The sequence below is a fragment of the Peromyscus californicus genome, unplaced genomic scaffold (assembly GCF_007827085.1).
Source record: "Peromyscus californicus insignis strain IS unplaced genomic scaffold, ASM782708v3 Scaffold_12__1_contigs__length_115047231, whole genome shotgun sequence".
NCBI classification, from domain to species: Eukaryota; Metazoa; Chordata; class Mammalia; order Rodentia; family Cricetidae; genus Peromyscus; species Peromyscus californicus.
Window position 1 is genome coordinate 109,088,423 of NW_026294413.1, and position 19,174 is coordinate 109,107,596.

General features: G+C 40.7%; 1 protein-coding gene and 1 long non-coding RNA gene across 2 annotated transcripts in view; both read right to left on the reverse strand.

Annotated features, from left to right (window-relative positions):
- The window catches only part of Synpr (synaptoporin), a 354,853-nt gene that overhangs the window by 225,482 nt on the left and 110,197 nt on the right, over positions 1 to 19,174 (reverse strand). The window lies entirely within an intron of this gene.
- Positions 1 to 19,174, reverse strand: part of LOC128107762 (uncharacterized) — a 72,863-nt gene that overhangs the window by 25,822 nt on the left and 27,867 nt on the right. The window lies entirely within an intron of this gene.

Genomic DNA, 19,174 nt, shown 5'->3' on the forward strand with positions numbered 1-19,174 from the left:
CACAGAACCCCGTCCCACTGCCTGGATGCCTCCCAAACAGATCAAGCCAATCAACTGTCTCACCCATTCAGAGGGCCTGATCCAGTTGGGGACCCCTCAGCCATTGGTTCATAGTTCATGTGTTTCCATTCGTTTGGCTATTTGTCCCTGTGCTTTATCCAACCTTGGTCTCAACAATTCTTGCTCATATAAACCCTCCTGTTTCTCGCTAATTGGACTCCCAGAGCTCCACCTGGGGCCTAGCCATGGATCTCTGCATCCAGATCCCTCAGTAGTTGGATGAGGTTTCTAGCATTAGGGTGTTTGGCCATCCCATCACCAGAGTAGGTCAGTTCGGGCTGTCTCTCGACCATTGCCAGTAGTCTATTGTGGGGGTATCTTTATGGATTTCTGTGGGCCTCTCTAGCACTTTGGTTCTTCCTATTCTCATGTGGTCTTCATTTACCATGGTCTCCTATTCCTTGTTCTCCCTCTCTGCTGTTGATCCAGCTGGGATCTCCCGCTCCCCCAAGCTCTCTTTCCCTCGACCCTCGCCCTTCATTAGCCCCACTCATGTCCAGGCTGTTCATGTAGATCTCTTCCATTTCTCATCATTGGGCGATCCCTGTGTCTTTCTTGGGGTCCTGTTTTCCAGGTAGCCTTTTTTTTTTTTTTTGCCAGAATGCAAAAGCAAGGTTTAATTCTGGATATCCAAAAGCAATTCAAGCCTAGGCAGGGACTTCGTCCAATACATCCAACACAGTGGAGGCTGGAGGAAGTGCCCGCCTGTCTGCAAGCTCAGTTTTTAAAGGGAAAAATCACAAGGTTACATCATTTAGGGGTGCTAGTGCGGGTACAATTCTGATTGGCTCGCTTCTAGGGGCTTCTAGAAATTACTTCTAAGGGAGTGGTTGCCCGCCACCATTTTTCATTGGTTGCCCTCAGGTGGGGGCATTTCTGTGGTCAGTTACCCTGGAAACCAGGGAGAGGACATTCCATAGTCCAGCAGGCATTACCTCGTGACTACCTTGTGACTCTGTACTTTTACACTTCCTGGTTTCTGGAATCTGGACTGACTTGTTTCAGTAACTATTGGCCTATTCCTAGAAGGAGAAATCTTATCTTAGGTCTTAGTTTTTGGGTGAAAGCATTTTGGTCTTATTTCTAAGATGGCTCAATTTGGTCTCAAAACAGACTATTTTTAGAAGTCAAAAGGCAGCATTTTTATGAAAATAGAGAGTTCTTTCAATTACAAAACACAAATAGCTGAATTTAATTCAGTTCAACTTGGAATACTATTTGAAAATAAAGTAGTTTAATTAAAGTGTCTTATGAAGCAGGTGATCATACAGACTATTACCATAGATTTAAAAAGCACGTAATTAACATATAGGTAAAACTGATAGTTTTAAAAAAAACTTCTGTCAGACTCAGGTCAAAGGAAAACCAGAAAGCTACTTAGAGCCTAAAACACTCCAGTGAAACATTAAGTCAAAGCTCTCCTAAGAAAGGTTTCTTCCGTCTCAGTACCTCCTTGATTCCTTCAACATGTTCCATATGGTTCATGGAAGAATACCATCACTGTTACAATCCTTTGTTAAGAAATCTATTTTACTATAATTCTATTCACTGTAATTTCCTTAGTAACAAGCTGCTCTATTTTTCTTTTAAAAACTATTAAAATGTCATTCACATCACATTCTGGATGCAGATCCAACTATTCCCAATAGCTATTCAAAAAAACATAATCACCATAATTACTGTTGACATCTAATTAACATTCAGCTTCCTTTCTGCAGCATCTACAGCTGGACAAACCATCTATTACAGGATAAAAACTAATGCTCTGTTGCCTTTTCTTAAAAAAAAAAAAAAAAAAAAAAAAAGACAAACCGGGATCCTCAACACCTGGGCTCTTGTTTTGTTCTTACAAAGGATGGTTGGGAATAGGAGAGCTACATTAATACCTGTCTAAATATTATCAGCTGGTACACTGGACCTTGTCAGAGAAAAGCAAACCTATCCTGTGGGTTACAAGGTTGGTAAGGCTCATGCGTGCTATAGGAGCTGTGGTTCATGAGGCCTGACGCCCAGACTTCACTAGTGTGCACTATTCCTTGAAAACTTCTTTGGCTTGCTTCTTTCTAGCTGGCTTACTTCATCATTTGCTGACCTCCCCTTTGTTCAAGCTGAATAATGCCTGCCAGACCCGTTCCAGCTTTCCATATCATGTTCTCTGTCATTTTTGGGGCATCCTGGCAGGATGGGATGTTTCAATCTCAGGGAAAACTTTTGCACAATGATAGTGATTGAAATATTCCATCTTTGTTTATGCAATAGTGGCTCAGGTATCATGGGTAAGATCAACAGCTTTCCAGTTGGATTTAAGGGCCACTCTACAAGTGGGAGTTCACATCTGGTACTGTAAGCAGGACATAAACTTGGGACTGGGATGTCATAGGACCCAAATTCCATTGTTTTACTAGATGAGTGAGATGTGCCTGTAAAACTGCCTTCTAAATGTGTGTGTGTGTGTGTGTTTACACCCATAGAGCATTGTATTGTCAGCCCCAACTCATAACCACTGGTAAAGATCCTCGGAACAAGTGACTATTGCTGTGGATAGTGGCCTAATTCATAGCCATAGGTGGATATCTAGTTTATCCCTCCAAGGCTCAGGGATCATTGCAAGGAGGGAATGGAAAGAATGTAAGAACCAGAGGAAAGGGTGGAGTGTTGTGTAAAAGTTTCCTCCCAGATTGTAACATCCCATCCTATGGAAAAGCTCCTTAAGCAGGAAGGCAACAACTCAAAATAGCTTCAGGAAGTCCCAGAAACTGACCAGGTTCACTAGGCCCCTCCCTCCCAAGAAAAAACAATAGACTTCTCAGTGTCACTCTCAGACAAGCCAAGCTGCAAAGAAGACTCAGACCTGCCCAACTAACTACAGGGAAGAAACAGAGACCAGACAAGCTGCCTGGAAGAGGGTTATACCAAATGAGTCACTTGGAAAGGATACTCTATAACCTGTTGAGCTGCAGGCTGTGAGAGTGCTCCAGGTTTCCAGCTTTTTTGCACAGTCACCAGTGCTGGTAGGCTTTGGTGACGCAGCTGTCTGTGAGTCATCTCTGCTCCTGTAAGTAACTCCTCATCCATATTCCTGTAAGTAGCCCCTAAAAAACTCACTGGTTCAGCAAGTTGGACTTTGGTGGTACCTGTATTTTGGTCTGTTTTCAGCTTCCTATTTGGAGTAAGTAAATGTGTGTGTAGTGTCTTCCCAGGAAAAGCATTGTCACACAACAGGGGTCTCTTCAGTTACGTCTATTTACAAACAGTTTGACCTTTCTTATTAAAGTTTTGACATAAAGAGAAGTGATACAGATAAAATAGCAAGAAGGACAGAGATTCTAGTATCTTCCACAGTTCTTATCATTATGGACCCCAGGTTAGAGAAGGCTGACTTATATTTGAGATGGAAACAAAATTCATGTTCAATTTCTTTTTTTATCTTTTATTAAATTTGTTCTTTCAATTTTTATCCTCTAGATTATTTTCCAGATCAGTGACTCTCAATGGGAGGAGACATCTGTGGAGGAGTGCGCTAGTTGTCTACATGTTTTGAATGCTGGCAAACTCCCACAGAGCCTCACTGTGCAGAGTTACCTAGCCACAAATGTCAGTGTTACCTGATGTAAAGAGTAGTCTTCAAGGCTCTCTGTGCTGATTCTGAATTTTCTTTAACTTCTGAGACAGAAGGTTCCTTCCTCGGCAAACTTTCTCTTCACTCATGAGCTTGGACATCAAAAGTCAAGGGTAATCAGCAGGACTTCTTCAGAAAGCACTGTACCCTGTGAATCACCAGGCTTACAAGGGGAGAGGTTGCCATCTCTCTTCACCTCCCAAGGCTCATCCTGCTCTTCCCCTGACAGATTGATGGCAGCTGTTTGGAATGCCGTTTTAACTCCCATAGTTCAAGGCCATCTTCATAAATACAGGCACAATACCCAGTGTATGTCATCTCCAGTATGTAATAGCTAGCTACATCTTTTGGTCTGCTCTCATTCTGTTCCCACAGTCTGTTTTCTAGTCTGGGCTAGATACACGACTCTCTTAAAAACTTGGTTAATTCCATTCCAAACTCTGCAGGGACCACTCACATCAGCCAATGTGCAGCAAATGATGCTTCCTCTCTATACTCCTGCTTTGCCCTTATGGTGGCTCACTTCATAGCATGGGAGCTAGAAAGACTTGAACATGTGGCCTGTGGTTGGAGTGTCACTTTCTGGTCTCATGTTGACACAGTTCTATTTGGCAGTAAACATAATGACCAGCACCATCCTTCTCTTCTGACTTGTGATTGACAGTGACTGTCGCTTGCTCTTAATCGAATGGCTCTTCTCAAGATTTGATTTCTGGCCGATCTGCTGAGTGCACACACAGCAGCAAATCCAATGATCTCTTCCAGTGCTTGCTTTGCCTTTCACTTGTAGCTCTCATAGATTTTGCTGTAATGCCTTTATGAGTGTCCCACCTCCACCTCGCTCTCTCTCTGCCTTGTACGTCAAAGCACTATAGGTTTTACAGCCCCTTTCCCATTTACATTGGGGCCTCTTCTTAGTGAAAATCCCCATGAAATCCTTTTTGTGTATTTTGCACATGCGTGTATGTGTGTGTGCTTGCATATGTGCGCACACACAAGCATGTGGAAGTTAATAGTGACACTACAGTGATATTAGTCAGGAGCTGTTCATTTTGTGGGTTTTGAGACAAGGTCTCTCAACAGCCTGGAGCCTGCCAAGCAGGCGAGTCCAGCAAGCCCTGATGATCTGCCTACAGCTGTCTATCCAGTACCAGAATTATAAGCACGTGACGCCGTATTCAACGTTTTACCTGGGTGCTGGGAATTGAACTCAGATCCTCATGCTTGCACTGCACACACTTTACTTACTGATTTATCTCCTCAGTCTATGGTCACCTTGCATATTTTACTCCTGCTGATTTTGCATTCCTTTTGGATAGTGTTAAAGTATCTTCCATTATGTGTATCAATTATATATAGCTAGTCATTATGTCTTAGTTTAGCTCCTACACACGTGGGAAATTAATTAACTACTTGATTAATTAATCAATCAAGACTACCATGCCTCTCCTTCCTATAACATTTATTTATAACATTTTTAACATCCTTATTTTATTTTGGAAAATGACCTCTTCTTTGCTTGGTTCAGGATGAGTTAATCAAATAGACCGGGCTATCTTGGTTTTCAGTTATGTCTAAGGAAATTTGACAACCCTTGGATGGTACAATCTGATTCCATTCTGTTAAGTATGAAATAAATACTGAATGGTTCTACATGATGGGTGTGACTTCTTAAGTTATTGTGAAATAGGTACTGTAAGTGGTACCTCAGCCCCTTAAGAAATCTCTTGCTGTGTAGAATGTCACTGCCGTGTTGTAAGGACGGGTGTCTAGTCCCATCGAGTAGGCTATGTGGTGAGGAAACAGAGAGGCATTGTACCAGCTCACGGTCCTAACTTGACATCCATATGAGTGGATAGAAGTTGACACCCATCCTTCAGGTAATAGCAGACATCTTGACTGTGGTCCCAATACTAAGCTCATGTTAGACACTCAGCTAAGCTGCTTTGAGGCTTTTCACCTGAAGGATCTGTGGAGCAATAAACGGCTATTATCACTAAATAAATGGACATATTTTAATAAGGCAGCAGAAGAAAGGAGGCAGAAAGTAGCTTTCAGTTGGTGAGAACTATTAGGAGCCAGCATGAGAAGTCTTATTTTCATGTAAGTGTTAGCATTTCTCTTTCACATGTATGGATCAGCAGGGATGGTTCTGTTGGCCTTAGCTAAGCTTGTTCATTCCTTTACAAAACATGTTCACCTTTGGGGCTTTCATTCATGTGACCCTTGTTTTCACCAAACATATGTCTGGCTTGGGAAATTTCATTCTTATGGAGCTGGCGAAGTACAAGAGAAGAAGCCAAAGCTAAGGATGTCTTTTAAGACTCAGACAGGAGCTGACTTTTTTTCCCCATTTCTACCTCATTCAATCAGCCAAAGCAAGTTATATGGTTTGATGTAAAGTCAAGAACAGAGACAACCTTAGTGGGAAGGACTGCTGATTGTGTAGCCAAGACTGCATCTGTGATTCTCTTGCTGGGGTGGGAGGGCATTAGCACAACAACCTGTCTATCACAAGCCAGACTCCTGCTACCCATTGCAATAGATGAAATATCTGTTACAGCTCCAAAATTTATGTTGAAAACTAATTCCCAGCTTGACCCCACAGAGCTTTTGTGACAGCTCTCATAAGGTGGCGCTAGAGAGCTAACTTCTAGCCAGGGTAGGAAGAAGGCACTATCAAAGAGGAATGAGCCTTTTCCAGGCAACAAAGCTGCTAGCCCCTGGATCTTGGATCCTTCAAACTGTGAAAATGATTTCCACTATTTATAAGCTGTTTAGCCTGTGGTATTTTGTTACAGCAATATTGTCCAATATTGCAGGTACTGGGACATACCTGTTCTAATCAGATGGCCTCTTCCAATAATATAAACCTTACATAGCTCAAAGTCCAGCACTTTGTACATCATGTATGCTAGCCATGAGTCCTGACGAGACATGTCCTATCATAAGAGCAGTGACATGTTCTTGCTTCTCAGCCAAGAATTATTTTAGTTTCTGCCCATTTCTAGGCCTCTGTCTCCATCCTTCCTATTAGTTCTGTGAGCCCCAAATACTTTTCCAACAGTTTCCCATTGCTTAAGTCAGATGGGAGTCAATTCTACAGCTTGCATCTATAATCCTAACAAAATATATCATGGAGTTTGCTCTGAGCCAAGTTCACACACTTCAATCTAAGTAGTTCCCTTGTGGGATGTTGGTCTGATTGCTTCATTGTTTAGTTACCCTTATCTGAATATATTTCTAAAGAGCCTTCTCTGAAGTAGCAAACACTGTTTTCTCCATGCCTGTTTGTTAGCAGAGAGTGAGGAGGGCATATTTGGGGCCTAGATGCTGTAAGTCTGTTATTGGAGCCCCAGCATCCATTTGCTTTCATTTCTAACTTGAAACTTAAAAGCAAAAGCTTTCTTAAGACTCAGCTGGTAAGACACTCCTCTCATGTCCTGTCAAGGCAGCCAGTTTTTGTCTCTGAGTTGGAGAGACCTTCCTGTCTGAAGAGTTGTTCCCTTCCAGAAAGATGAGATGAACAGTCATGTTGAGCCATGTTCACAAAAGAAGCTAGGCACTTGAGCCTTTCGCATTCTGTTTTTTGATGAGAAAGCTTGTAGTCCCCTTGTCTCCACACATACCTTAGGACAGAGACCAGCTTTTCCCATCTCAGAAGAGACAGGGAACTCTTCTTGCACTGTATCCCAAGGATGTTCTAAACCTCCCTTGTGATCTTTTTACTCAGGTTATTTCAATACATGTCTCAATGCTGCTTTTTTATTTTCTCAAATATGATTTTTGGGACACAGAAATAAATCATCACAAATTGGAGGAAGCTAGTGTCTTCTCCGTTCAGCTAAACAGAAGGTTTTTATAAGGCTCATGACTGACATATTCGAAGCTGTACAGCTGGTGGTCAGAGTCAGCAAAGACCAAAAGCCATGTCTGTGTAATTCTAAAGTAGCCTTCACAGACACCACAGTCAGTGGCCTAGCTTTGGCCTAACTTCATATCACAGGGCTTCAGAACCTGCAAGGTCTTATGATTTGTTTCCCAACTATTAACCTCTGAATTTAAGAGTTCTTTGAATTCTTCAAAAACGCCTTTAAAGCTTCCAGAAAAAAAAAAGAGGAAGAAGGAACAGGCATACAGAAAAAAAAGTAACAGACACTGTCCATGTAGAACTCTGGGTCCTTCCATCTGTTTAAGGAGAGCAATTCATATTCTGTTTTATGTGCTAGAGCTCAGCCTAATAGTTTTAAAGGGTTACCTTGCATTTAAAAGTTACTGAATTAATGCTCACTTAAGTGGATTCATGATTGGGGAGAGGCTGTAGGTAGTGGATCTTGGTCTCAGAAAATAACAATGCTAAGCTTTCCTCCATCCCTTGTTCTCACTGGACACTTTACCATCTTTTCCTTCTTGAGATCTTCTAGAACTCTTCCTCAACCCCATCACTATATCCATAACATCAACATCCTTAAGATTTTAGGCTCTTTTTCCTCATTCTACCTAATCCTCAAGAAGCTTGAAGTTGCAGACAGAGGGTTCTCATAAAAAATAAGCAAAATAAAATACAGGTATGAAATCTTTAAGTTGTACTGGTTTCCTCTTGGTCAGATTTGGAGTATTGACAGTCTCCAATAGGGAGGTAGACTCTGACCTTCCATCACACATTTTCTCAAATTAAATACCTGACAGCCTAGAGACATGCTCAGGACTGTTCTTGACATGAAGGAAAAGGATGCTGTCAGTGTGAGAACTAAAGACACTGACTGAAAAAGACACCAGATCTAAACTGATAGCTGCTTCTGAAAGGGAACCTCTTGGGATGTCTTGGGAGGGAGTGATTGTAAACAACTCCCTCTAGACACAGGATGTTGATTTGCTCTCCAGTTGGCTTTATAATTCTCTTCGTGGTGTCTCACTTCTCTAAAACTTGTTTTGTCATGAAGGGAGTTCTCAAAGTCTCATTTTTAGGCTAATAGCTTTCCCAAGAAGCACGATCTGGAGCAGCCTTGTGATACGGATGAATCACTGATGTGAAGGGTAGTTAGAGAAGCTTCATACAAGTACTCGCCAACTCTAGCATTAATTAACTGTGGAGCTGATTCCATGCAAGGGCCTATCCGCACTCCCAGTGCAATTACTCAGAGAGGCAAGAGTGCAGGTAGGGCTGCTCCCTTCTGCTCAGTCTGGCCACACGCATGTGGTTGTGATCATGTTGCTACACTGCGAGGCAATAATCAGTATGGTTCCACTTCTTAGTGTTTAAACCTGTCTTCACTTACTTAATCCTCAAGTGGAGAAACTGAGGCAAGGGGAGATTCAGTAAAGCAGAGAAATGGCCTTCAAACAGATCTAATGGGTTTTGAAAATTGAAGCAGTGAAACAGAAGGAATGCACAGATGCAAAATTAGTGAGAATAAAATAATTAAGACCCTAGAATGACTTTGTATATATTATACAAGAAAACAAATGGAAGAAAATGCAAGCTCTAACACTTGGTGCAGAGTCTTGACTAATCCACATTCACTGAAGCAAACACTATACATACAATACAGAGCGCCTGTGTGTGATACTTATTACATAGTAATCAGGTAAGGCTTTCACTAGGTATTTCTGTTAATTCCCATGGGGAGATGCATCAGTACATGTGAGCTGTGTGACTTTTTGTAACTTAACTAACACCCCTGATTTTGAATCTCATTCCTTCCATCTAAAAGAGGCATAATCATAGTTGTTACCTCATAAAACTTGGGAGTTAAGTATGTATATGTATCCATGTATGTGCTATGCATATAGGTGCATATGCATTGTATGGAATGCATTTTTAAACAGGATATCCCAGTGTACGAGGAACTTGCTGATTTGGCTAGGCTGTCTACTGGTACATACCCTGCCAATCCTGGATTTTTATGTGGCTGATGGGAATCTGAACTCAGGTCCTCAGGCTTGCACAACAGACATTCTACCCTGTAAGCCAACTCTGTAGCTTGTTTTGAGGAAGATGGTGTGCATAGAATGCTGCACATGATGTACAGAGTGCTGAGCATAACACCCAGCACACATCAACAGAAACCAGTACTTTTGTTACTGTTATTACTACTGCAACACATTTGCCAGCAGTACTGAAACTGAGTGTGGTTCCTTTAAATAAGCTCTGGGATAATTCATATACAAAGAATTATAAAAAAAGGCTTATTTCCACCTGAAATTTATTATGAGGAAATAATTCAACAGAGGCATCAGGTAAGATGTTACTTGCATTTGATTGATAGTATTATCTCTAGTAACCTTGAAGTTCTTTGAAGAAAGATAGACATCTTGAAACTGTCTCCCAAAATAACATGGAAACTGGGGCCAGAAAATAGCAACTAGAATGCTTCATCTATCCAAACATCAGCACCTTTAGTGGCAATCAGATATTCCCCAATGTCCCAAAGTGAGTCTGTGTTAGGATTTTTAAGCCTAGTAGTCTCCACCATGCTTGCCCAGCTTTTCGTATGATTGTTGTGGAATATTATTTAACTAGGTAAAGATGTATTACATTTGTTTATGCTGCAGAATATTACTTATAACTAATATAACTGTATAAGGGTGTGTTACTTTTGTTTATGCTGCATTTGTTTAATGATGTAAGGATATGTGTTTAATTATGTAAAGATATGTTGCGTTTGTTTCACCTTGATTGCCTAAGGCACCTGATTGGTCTAGTAAAGAGCTGCATGGCCAGTAGCTAGGCAGGAGAAGGATAAGCAGGGCTGACAGGCAGAGAGAACAAATAGGAGGAGAAATCCAGACTTGAGTGAAAGAGGGAGACTCCAGGGGCCAGCCAGGCAGCTGCCAGCCATCAGACACAAGAAGCAGTGAAAGTAAGATATACAAAAGGAAAGAAAGTGAAAAGCCCCAAGGCAAAGGGTAGAGGCTTTGTAGGAGAAACAGGTAAATTTAAGTTAAATGAGCTAGTCAGAAACATGCCTAAGCTAGGTCAAGAATTCAAATATAATAATAAGTCTCTGTCTGTGTCAACATTTGGGAGCTAGTTGGTGGCCCCAAAGGAAAAGCCTGGTACATATGATGATATAGACGTCTTGGTACTCAGTATCCCCAAGCACGTGTGCCCAGCTTTTCATATGATGGTGTAGACCATACAGTGCTTAATAAGTACGTCTTGCTGGACATATCTATTTATAATGAAGGCTTTTATCAAAAAATCACAAATATGAAATAATTACAGACTATCTGATACTAATGCTCAGAATTACCTTAGTTATTAATATCTGCTATCAGTGAAAAACACCAAAAGGTGACTAAAGTGTTTTAATGTCTTTGATCACAGAGAAATGATTCTGTGTAAAATGGGCTCAGTGTCACAGCTTTATGTGCTTTATCTTGACCATAGGAACATAGCAATCTAGTGTATTTGCTGCCTGGGAAAAATTAAAGAACTCTTGGGTAGAAACTGAGTGGCTTCCCTGATCCATGATGAGAGGGTGAGAATTACTTTCTGAGAATATAAGAGACTCCACCATCTTCGAGAAATAAACGTGCAACCAATTGTCTAAATAAAAAAAAAAAAACAAGTAAATAAATACATACATACATTTAGAATTTCTTTTAATGTTATCCTTAACAACTAAACCACATTGTAATGGACCTTTCTGGTTCCCTAGTAATAATCCATCAGAGTCAAAACTGGATTCAATTTGTACCCAATTCTGGGTTAGAAGTAGGTGCAGGTCTAGACTTCAATGTCAAGTAAATAAAAGGAAGAGTGAGCAGAAGACAAGATTATGTATTGCAGATATGGAGACATTGGCCCAAAAGGCTTAACAGACTTGGAAAGGAATGCAAAGACTTGACTTTCTCCCCACTATCTATTAGCACAATGATCTGGAGAAAATATACTGGCTAAGAAAAGAACAGTCTTGACCCTGGAGAGATTGTGTTCTTACAGGGAAAGCAGATACAAACTATATTTGTCCTGAAAGTATTGGTAGTATATATAAAAGACAAAACCTCAGTAGCTATAATATATAAAGAACTCATAGAAACAAAAAGTAAAATGTCCTATAGAGACATGGCAATATGAACAGAAAAGTATTTATATCAACAATGAGACAATAGAGAGGGCCAATTACAATGTATTAAATTTGCAGACATGAGTTTGGCAATAGTTTCATCATAATATAGAAAACAATCACTCTTTCAAGTTAATAAAATAAATAATATAAAATGAGAAACTATATTGTAGGCTTCCATACAACTCTTTAATATTTGAACACTCAAATATTAAATATAAAATATTCGACCAGCACTCATTTGCATGCACAAGGCAATGGATATGAGACCGTTTCTATTAGTCTTATCTATAACACAGAAAAAAAGAGGAAAACAGCTCATATTCTTATTAGGAAGGGAAGTGGCAAAATGAATTTTGGTGTATTTAGTCATGTGTAATGTGTGACTTTACTGATGAGTGGCTTAGAGCTACATGTGGCAAATGAATAAATATTTAAAAAATATTTCAGTGTCGAGTTCAAGTGGCAGCAGAATGTATAGAAATGATACCTTCTGTGTTACAGGCTCTCAAGCATGTCATATTGCTCCTCAGAGGGTGTGTGTGTGTGTGTGTGTGTGTGTGTGTGTGTGTGTGTGTGTGTGTAAAAGCATAAAAATGTATGGAGTTACAGCACTGCCCCTCTGTGTGCCCCTGTGGAAGCAGGAGAGTAGGGAGTCAGGTACTGTCAACAAAACTGGAGACGAGCCATGATATTTTAGTACATTTAGAACAGGAATAATAAATATGTAAATTATGAATAGAGAGGAAAGTTAACCAAAAGAAAAAGAAAACACAGCTTGTAGAATATGCCAGTCAGAAAACAGAGACCTGGCATATCACTGTTTCCAACAAGGAAGACATCTCATGATGAGCTATGTGTGATAGCTGAAACCTCAGGAACCTGGGTTTACTGGATCAGGGACAAACAGGCAACACAGCATCCTGGGCAGTAGCATTTTGCACCTTCTCTGGAACCCTCTTCTGGGATTCTCCCATCAGCCATGCAAAGATGGATGCTTAATTACCCAGTTGGTGCCCAAATTGGCAGGAAAGATCGCAAAACTCACACACACACATACACATACACACAACATTTTTTTAAAGGTCATGAGATCTTTATTTTAGGAGTCCTTGTATGTTGATGGCTATCTCTCTGACAGGAAAAATAGGAGGTGGAAAATAATCATGGGAGAGTTGGTACAATGCTGCAACAAAGTTGCTTTCTGCTGCTGAACTAGAAGACCAGTACCATTTCTGGAAACTTGCCTCTCACTGGATGGAATAGGCACTCCAGTGCTCCACTCAGTGTCCTCTCACAGATCACCAAAAGGTCTGACGCTGACTCTTAGATCTTTTCCATAATAAAGTTATGATTATACAACTATTAATGATTGATAGTGCATTTTAGCTAAGCAATAAAGTCTCTAGTCTTAATGGGACTGGGGATTACATATAATAAGAGTTCACACATAGAAGGTGCTGTATAGTTCAGGATGGAGCAATAAACACGGCTATTAAGGACCAAGATGCTGGAGTAAGGCACACTGGCACTGGTACTTCACCTTTGTTATGCGCTAGCTATGAGATTTAGGGTACATGGCATTACCTCTATAAGCTCTAATTTCTTCTTTGAAATGGGGTTAACATAGGAGCTACAAAAACAGAATTTGACCCCAGCCCTCTGGACCCACATCTCAGCTCTGCCACTAGCTCCCTTTGTGACCATGGGTAAGTTACATAGTTTTTCTTCCCCTTGGTTTTTCTCATCTTTATGAGAGGAAAGTTCACCCACTGTTAGGTCTCAGGAAGTCCATATATCCATGATGAGGTCAAGCTGGATAGAAGGATTTCTGGCAGTTCCAATGAAAGTCAGCATTCGCCAGGAACTTGTGACACAGGTTTCTTGTCCACCAAAAGGAGTCAGTTCCCTTGTCCCTGGCAGGAGGTCACATGGCTCTCCATTGATGTGTACCTATGGTCTGTATATCACAGAAGGACACATGACTCTCCATTGACATGTACCTATGGTCTGTATATCACAGAAGGACACATGACTCTCCATTGACATGTACCCATGGTCTGTATATCACAGAAGGATACATGGCTCTCCACTGACATGTACCTATTGTCTGTATATCACAGGAAGTCACATGGCTCTCCATTGACATGTACCCATGGTCTGTATATCACAGAAGGACACATGACTCTCCATTGACATGTACCCATGGTCTGTAAATCACGGAAGGATACATGGCTCTCCACTGACATGTACCTATTGTCTGTATATCACAGGAAGTCACATGGCTCTCCATTGACATGTACCTATGGTCTGTCTATCACATAAGGACACATGGCTGTCCATTGACATGTACCCATGGTCTGTATATCAAAGCCCATGCTGGCCTCCAGGCTCTCTCAGTCCCTCTTTGCAGGCATTTGTTACACATTTTAAAGTCCCCACACTAACATCCCACCCCAGACTCCCAGGCCTGCTCCAACTTACCGATTTCCCTCCTCCTAGCTACTGTCCTCCTTACAGCCCACTATTCCCCCTTATTCTCGCTCCCTCTCTCCTTACCTCCACTACCCTTTCTAGGGCTTTCTCTTGTTATTCTCTGTGATTACTACTTTCCTAAACCTGGCCATAACCAGTCTGTTTCTCTTTCTGCTCTGGACTTTTCCAAATGCCTCTGTATATTTTCCCTCTCTTACACACAATAAAAACCCTCAATCATGTAGTGGCCATTTCAGCAGTTTCTTTACTGTACCCCCTCACATACACCCACCATATAAGGATTGCTGTAAGAATTGACTGAATTAATACATTGTATATTATATACATATATATTCATATATATGAATATGTATGTTTAATGTTCCTAACAGTATAAGGTATATAATAGATATGCAATATGTGATATCATTTTGCTATTAATTCAATATCAGTGATACTATTAATATAAGTAACTCCCAGAAACAATTTTTTCATGTTCAAATGGAAGTCAGGCTAGATCCCTCTATCCAGAGAGAGCTTGCAAAGCCAAAAGTCTGGATGGCCATGGATTGACTAACAAACACAGATGTCCTCAGGAAGCCAAAACGAATGCCTACCTGACAGCTATAATAGTGGACTTTCCATTTCACAATGAGGCAAACACTGCACTGGCCTAGGCAGGTAGATCCCAAGAATAAACTAGGGTGGACACATGTGAGACAAGAGTGCCAGTACATTACCCTTGAGTAGATGTTGCATAAGGATAGGATTCTAGAAAAAGCCGTATTGTCAAGTATTTGCCTCCATAAATAGGCTAATACTATTAGAAAGTCATTGGATTTCACTAATAGCTAATATATCTCATTTTAATGATAACTCCTGAGGCTTATATATCCGGGACTGCTTTTGGAACTGGGTAAATGACCAGGAACACTGTAGGTTGAATTCCTAGACTTATAGGGATGATACATTAAGGAGAAACACAAAAAAGAGAACAGACGGTTCTGGGTAAGAATAGTGAGCCACAGGAGGCTAGGAACCCAGGAGAATAGAGACAGGCCCAACGAGGAGGAGGTGTTAGCAATGTGGAGGAAGTTAAAGATGGTCACTTCTGGTCCACAGTGTCAGAAGGCCCTGGAAATGGCTACATTTATGAAAGAATTCTTTTGTTTGTTTTTGTTTTTATCAGCCAGGGTGCATCCTGAGTCTGAAGGGGGGGTGGGGGAATCAAGGTATAAAGATACCAAGGTCCAACTTGTAACATTTTTTCCCCTAGTTGCACACCCACCAGGGATCACACTAAGTCTGAAAGATAAAAAAAATAGTAACAGATAGCTGCCTCTCAGGGCTGCTGCTGGCATTGTGTTCTCATAGCAGCAGATGGGCTGGAGTCCTGGGGAAGCAATAACCCAGGAGGTATCCTCCTCCAGGGTCAGCCCAGATTCTTTCCTTGTAGGTGCAGAGATAAATGAAAGGATAGCATTTATCCCTAACCTTTCAGTTACATCAAAAGCCATTGCACTTGAATCTCACAGCCATCATCATTTCCTGGGTATCCAACCTTTGATGAATTCAATGAACACTAGGGTACCATTTGGTGGTTATATTGTTGCCAGTCTGATTTGTGAGATGTACCCTCAAGTGAAAGATCCTCCTAGAAATCTAGCTACTTTTATTCAGTCGTTTGATTAAGATTGAAAATTAAGCTATAAAGCACATTTGATTTTCATGTTCTTTAGAAACAGCAATTTCACTATTGCCCATTTGAGTGCAGAATGCAAAATGCTAGATATGATATGGCTTGTTCTTCACAATGCTAAGACATTGCTAAATATCTGTTGAGAATGTGGAAGCCATTAGCGCTTGATCCAGTTTAAAGGCTTTCGTGAGTTTCTAATTGAAGTGAGACAATGCCGAAGGAAATGCCACCATATTGCCTGAAATGTGTCTGCTATTACCTGCAAGGATAGGTCTTAATTAGCAAGATCCTACTAGGATTCAAAGAGCTTTTATGTGTACAGTAACAACTATCCTCCTAACCATCTTGCAATGTCACAGTGATCAGTCCATTTATATAGATAGTGAAGGAAAGAGAGTAGAAGTAACCTGCCTCAGTAAAGTGGCAGAGGGAGAATTTTTACTTGGGTCAGAATGGGTAGAAAATGTCAGTTGTTTTTGTCTGACCATCATTTGTTTCATTTGGTGTGGAAGCTACTGATTTCCATTGGGGAATTACCCCAACCAAATCCTGAACTTACAGGAGTACAAAGGAGCTGAAGTGTGTCCTACCTTCAGTGTGAACACACCCACTTGTCCAGTGCATAGTCCCTGTCAGCTAACCAGCGAGGGATAGGTAGAAAATGAGCCAATCAGCTCCGCAGTCCATCAGGCCTATAGAACTGGCTGTGACTGTGGGGTTGGATACTCTTTCTGCTCTTCATCAGGAGCAATAGAAGGTATGGAGAGGTATGGAGAGTCCTGTCTGGGGGAGCTCACTGGAGAAAGAGACCTAACATCATCATTTAACCTTTGACCCTGTCTTGTTGAGCCCAACAACTGTCTATTCCTCCCTTTTCTAGTACAGAAAATATGTTTGGGTTACTTTTTATGCTTAAGGCAGGTTTTAGTTATTTGATTAAAAAAAGCCTAACCTGTTATTTTATCAATTTAATGTGCCATTTCATAATGCACTCTATACAAGAGGGGACTCCATAAGTCATACTCTTCTATTAAAAATTTCTTTGACAGCAACTAAAAAGAGACCATCATTTTTATCCTCATTGATCACAATTTGATAAAAATGAAAACCCACATGTAGCTGAAATTCTAAATCTCCTCATGCAGAGACTGTAGTGGTATTTGCTTTGCCCATGACTTTGGGCTATATGTCCCCAACAAGGTGGTGCTTTTGCCATCATATGTGACCTCTCTTAAAAGGAAAGGGAGAGAGGGTCACCAGGCCCCTTCTCCTTAGTTCCTGCTTCCTGGCATGAGTGAATTACCAGGTGGATTCACTCCTGGTAAGATCAGAGGATGACTTCAGATGTCTACTCGGTTCTATATTCATGAGTGTGTTTCCTCAATTTATATCCTAATAAATTCCCTAATACTCCTTGAGCAGACTCCCAAGGATTTCCCCCTTTATCTGTGCCCCACATGCTCCTACTGACCAAACCCTAATGCCCTCAGGAGGCTGCTGGTGAGTTTCTCTGTCCTGCAGAGCCCACGCAGTCCAAACCCCCGGAGGAAGTGCCTGACCCCTGCTCAGGTTATCACCTATGTACAGCAGCCATACAGGGATCCTCTAGGCCAGGCAGTTCATGCAGTGTGTGAGCCAGGCACTCCCAGGCCAGGAGGCTCACTTGGCAGTGGTTCTTGTAACCACTACCAGAAGCACATGCATTCAGCGCCAGGTAGAGCACTGTGTAAGAGAGAAAGGAGCCTGCGCTATGTGCAGCCAGATCGGATCACAGCCCCCGCAGGTAAGAGATCACCAGCAGACTGCTCCTTCACTTTAAAACTGCTCAGTGTAGCTGCTGCCAATTCCATCTTTTGAAACTTCTGCCGATGCTGCCGCTATCGCCATTCTGTGCAAGCCGCTGCCACTGTTCAGTGAATTGCCTCATTTGTTGTGATTCCGGCAGCTCTGCCCAGTACTCACAGGTAGGGGTTGCCTGGGTTAGTGTTTGATTCCCAAGAGCCTGTTCAGGGAACTGAATCAGCTCACACCAGACCTGCTTTGACACACCTACCTGTGAAACCAACTGGCAAAACATCCATAATACATCCAAAAATCATCAAACAAACCATCCATTCATTCAACCTTGTCAATTACATCTGGAACAGCTGGACACCTAGGACATTCTCTTGAGGATCTTATCTGAGGTAAATTACTTGATAACTTTACATTTTAAATTGATAAATAAATTAATTAATACATAAAAAATTTTCTTTACAAATTTTAAGTCTCTCTCACATAATGGCTGATAATATAACTATTGAGGAATTTAAAAACTTCTTGGCTTATACTATAGATGAAATTTTATAAGACATATATGATTTTCCTGGGACATATACAATTTTTGTCATATTGGCAACTAACATAGTAATTCATATCGTATCATTGAAAAACTGGTTTAATAACAACATCAAAAGTGAGACATTAATGGACTGATACAGACTTTGCAAAGTGGTAATTAGAATTTAAACAAAAGGATTCTTTCTTTGGAATCTGCTAATTTACCACAAGAACTTCAGTCCACTAATAATAACTGGACAACCAGATTTAATTTTAATGATAATAAATGTGAATAGCTAATGTATAGAACTGTAAGTCTTCAGAGAAATCTTAATGCCATACAGATAATTTCTAAGGAGAAATTAATCATTAATTGATAGAATAAAGTCTTTTGAATCCTATGTTTCTGATGAACATAAAAAATTGTTTGATTCCATGAAGTCACTGGGATTGTTTAGAGTACATGAGGTACAGACTCTAGAAAAAAATTGTGATTAATCAAATTCAGGCTTTGGAGGTGTCTGCTAGAACTGAGAATAAAGGTGATAAAAGCAGAATAAAAGGCAGATAAAAGGCTGTAGAAGTCATGACATCACCAGTACCTTACAGAATTAGAGATGACTTACCAAAGGTAACAAACAGGTGCTTCTTATACAATGGCATTTCCAGTCACTCTTTATGAAAAGCCAGCAAACAATAAACATCCTGAAGGAAATGTAGAATATATCTGGCAGCCCATTCATATGACAGATTTAAAGAATATCAAGGAAGCTGTTACCTCTGGTATACATTCAACATATGTGAAACAGATGTTAAATATGTGTTCCTCTAGAATCAGGATCATACCTAACAATTGGAATCAGTTAATATCCACTGTGTTAGTATATAGTCAGCAGTTACAATGGAATAGCTGGTTGAAAGAAGTTAAGG